The sequence below is a fragment of the Lathamus discolor genome, chromosome 15 (genome assembly GCF_037157495.1).
Source record: "Lathamus discolor isolate bLatDis1 chromosome 15, bLatDis1.hap1, whole genome shotgun sequence".
In the NCBI taxonomy this organism is placed as follows: domain Eukaryota; kingdom Metazoa; phylum Chordata; class Aves; order Psittaciformes; family Psittacidae; genus Lathamus; species Lathamus discolor.
In genome coordinates this window covers 4,301,533-4,305,607 of record NC_088898.1, presented here as the reverse complement: position 1 = coordinate 4,305,607, position 4,075 = coordinate 4,301,533, and positions in this window count along the sequence as shown.

Genomic DNA, 4,075 nt, shown 5'->3' with positions numbered 1-4,075 from the left:
GTATCTCAGCGCGGGGAGCGCTGCGGCCCCCGAAGAGGTCGCGTGATTCTGGGGGCGGTGCCGCGAGGAGCCCCGGGCGGTGCATACGTCACGCGGGGCGGGGCCGGGCGGGGGCCGGTAAACAAGGCCCTACCGGAGGGAACGGTGGCGGCGCCCGAGGGCAGCGAGCGCCCGGCGGGGACGCGCCGGTGTTTGTCCCGCGGCACGCAGAGGCGCGGATCGGGGCCTGCGGTGTGCGGGGGCTTTGGCCGCTCAGGGCAGGAGGGGCCGCGGGCCACGCCGTGAGCCCGGTGTTAAGCTGCGGCCTGGAAGCGGTTTTTACTATGCGTGAATATGCTGAAAGGGAATAATAAACTCCCTGAAGCGCCTCTGTGCGTGAGTGATGTTAACTGGGCAGCCGTGTGTGCTGGACTGCAGGAGTCCTAGAAAGACATCTCAGGGGCAGGCACCCAAAATGCGATGCCTTTCTGCTTGGTGAATGTGCAAAGCTCATGTCATTCGTCCTCTTTTGGACCCCTGAGTGCTGCTTCATCCAAACTGTGGATGAAGATTATTTTCTTGCTGAAATGCAGCAACCACACAACACAAAATAGTCCATCCTTCCTTGTAAATAAAGGTTATTTTTCCCTGTGGAAAATGCTGAATAGGAAAGAACAGAAATTACCTTGGAGAATGTTGTCCAGCTTTTAGTCAGGTGTGCCATAGCCAGCAGGTTTTTGGCTCAGTGTGTCAATCTCCAGGTCTTGGTGTTCCCCATTCTCCGAGGACGGTTCCATGGGGATGCACCAAGGGTGGAGCTGCTGATCTGACTCCTCAATCCATTTGAATTATCCTCAGATGCCAGTAGGAGTCACAGATACTAAATTTGCAAGGTGGAAACTAGGTGTAAGAAAAATAAAAGCAGATCAGAACCACATCTGAGAGCATTAGTTCATGTTTAACTTTGGTTGCGTTAGTTGTGTTTCACAGCTCTCATCCCTTCCCAATACACCTGCAGTAGGTCATCCTGCTTCTGGATGAGATAGAGTTGCTGGGAGCCAGCGTGTTTTTAATCTAGTCCTGCCTTGTACATGGCAATTAATATTTATTACAGTCTGGAATGAGTGATGGTATTTCTTTTCCTGCTGTGCAGAAGACATGTTTATTTAATCTGCCACAGAAAAGAGTGGAAATTAGGAAGAGCGTCAGAAAAGAGCTGGAAGCAATTAGTCCTGTTATTTTACTGTGACTTAATTGCTGTAGCATTCAAATTGACAAAGAAAACATGGATGCTAGAGGAGGGGTTTGTTGCTACATTTGAAAGGGAAAATGACTGCATTAGAATGGACACAATGTTTTATAATTAACCTGTTTATTATTACTGAGTTATGCAGTTAATAATCTATTTACTCAGGATGCACTGGAGCACATGGCATGCAGGAAGAACTCACAGCAATACACAAAAGCAAACTGTCCTCGGATAGAAGCGGAACTCACTGTAGATGCACCGTGGCCCATGTGGGTCAGGGCCAGGACAAGCCTATGTGAGCCCAGATAAGCCCTCTGCGGCTCTACGCTCTCTGATGACCCTGAAATAAGAAGAGAACAGGGAAATTTATCTCAACAGGAAGAACATAAAATAAGAATGACCACACGGGGTCAGCTCAAAGGTCCTTCAAGACCAAAATGCATCTCTGGCACTCTGCTTTTTAATTCCGCTTGTATAAAATGCCTTTTGATGGTGGTTTCAATGGAGAGAAGAGCTGATAAGTTTAACAGAAGCCATAAACAGAAATCTAGGGAAGAGTAAGAACACAACAAGCCAAGGCAAGAGCTGACTGCTCTTCCATCCTGCAACTGTTTTCTCTATAATAAATACCCTGAAACAAAATAAATATCCTGAAATAAAATAAAGGGAGAAGGAGTGGGTGAGAGCTGAACTGGACACAGCAGTGTCCCCATCCCTCTTCAGGCAATCTAGCACAGTGATAATAGTCATAAAAGAGGGTATCTGCTCATTATCTCCAGCATCAGTTTGTATGCAATTATAACTGGTCTTTGTGAGACAATGGCTACTTTGAGAAGCAAAACATCTGATACAGATGTTTTATTTACAGCTGCTCTACACAAGTTTGCAGACACTGGGAGGTGTGTTCATCATCCTCCTTCTCCAAAGGACTGTGCCAGTGTTCTTTGGTTTTACTGAACATTCTATTTGTTTTTTTCCATAACTGGTGTTTTGGGTTTTTTTCACTTGCTTTTACTATCTCTGGTTTTAAGAGCCACATTCTGCAGCCATTTGCACTTTATGTCAGCAGAAAGCCTGTGCTCAGGGGTGCTGGCACAAGCCAGCTCCAATGTTTCATAAAATAACGTCTTGATCCTTTCAGCAGCTTGTAATTTTCTTGTTTTGATTAATTCCTGTAACTGTCTTCATATGAAACCCTGAAGTTGCAATGTACATTTCGGGTTTCTGTTACAATGCTTGTTTTTGTAGCGGGAAATGTAATCTCTCACATGTCTGTGTTTAAGGCAATGCAAATCAGTGTGCTAGTGCAATGCCTTGGGAATGTTTCTTTCATGCAAAACCCAGCTAGATAAATAAGGAGGGGAGGAGGGAGAGGGAAAAGGGATTGTTTGCTTCTATAAACAAGAGGAATTAATTATGTTCAGTAAATGACAGATGGGTTAAGATCAAAATCAGAATCTTTCTCAATGTGGGTGAAATCTACACTCCTATCTCCGCGTTGCATCAAACCCCATTGCACAGCCTGTCCAGTGCCATGGGGCAATGACAGCCGCGATGACAAAGGCTGTGACTTGTGGCTGTCCCAGCAGAGAGCGCTAGGGCCATCGGACCTGACCACTGCCTGCCACGGCGGGATGCAAAATACCTCCGTGGTGAATCTGAAGCGTCTCTGGACCGCATCTGCTCCATCAGGGAAATGCCAGCCTGCTGCCGACCCTGTTGCAGGGCAGTAAAAAAGTTATTATTGATTCCTGGTGCTTTCACCGCCTTGAGCTGTGGTAGGAAAAGGGACCTGACTGAGTCACGGTTTAATACAACTGACTGTAGAAAACAGTGTTTGAAAGCTCACACAGAGCAGAAAAACTCCATGCTCTAAAGGTATTTCTCTGCTGGTGATGTCCCTTGGCACTCAACAGCTGCTTGTGTGCTTATATATGTCTTAGATTATAAACTTCTCAGAAGGCGTCTTTGCTGTCCCAGTTCCAGCCATGCAAAAAGTGTGCTGTAAGCACAGGGGATACTGAAGGCACATAGAATTCATGACACTGGATGCTTGCACAGTCGGGAAAACTGTGGCAGAGAAGAGGTGAAATCAAGGAATTACACACACACCCCCCAGCATTTGGGGAGATCAGCTCTCAAGTTTGTCCCTAAATAAGAGTCATGACCAAGGATTCTGAAAAGATCACTGCTCTGCAGCTCCTATTCCTACCTCTGCTAGAGAACAACCAGGTGATCTAAGAAAAGGCATTGCCTCTGCTTCATTCTCCCTCCTTCCACCCTGCCCTTACAGAGGGGTTGGCAGTCAATTATTTTACTTTTGCAAACCCATTCTCAAACCTTTTTTTGAAAGCAAGTGTTAGAAGTGCAAATTCTTATTACTGCTCTTGAAGAGCTTTTTGCAAAGATGCTTGTTAATGAGCTTGCTTAATGAGCTTTCTTAAATCTATATTTATAGCTTCTATACAGCTGTATATAGATAGAGCAATGCCTCAAATATGTACGTATTGCACACACATATGCCTAGAAAAATGAAGGCTGATTAACACACATCTTTTTCAGTTATTACCGTGCAAGTATTTATTCCTTTTTCCTTGGAAATGGGAGAGATAACAGATCCATTTTCGGATAAAATCATTTTGTGCATATGTGCTAGATGGCTTTGTTTATGAGCCTGAAGTATGTGAGTGTGTGTATGCGAGACAGATGGTGTGCCTGTTTGTGAAAGACACGATGCGTGGATGAATGTGTGCAAAAATACAGGTTTCTTAAGAGCTTGTTTTTTTTTTAAGACAAAATAACAAATGTCTGCTTGGTACCTTATTTCACCATGTCATGCTCTGTGTC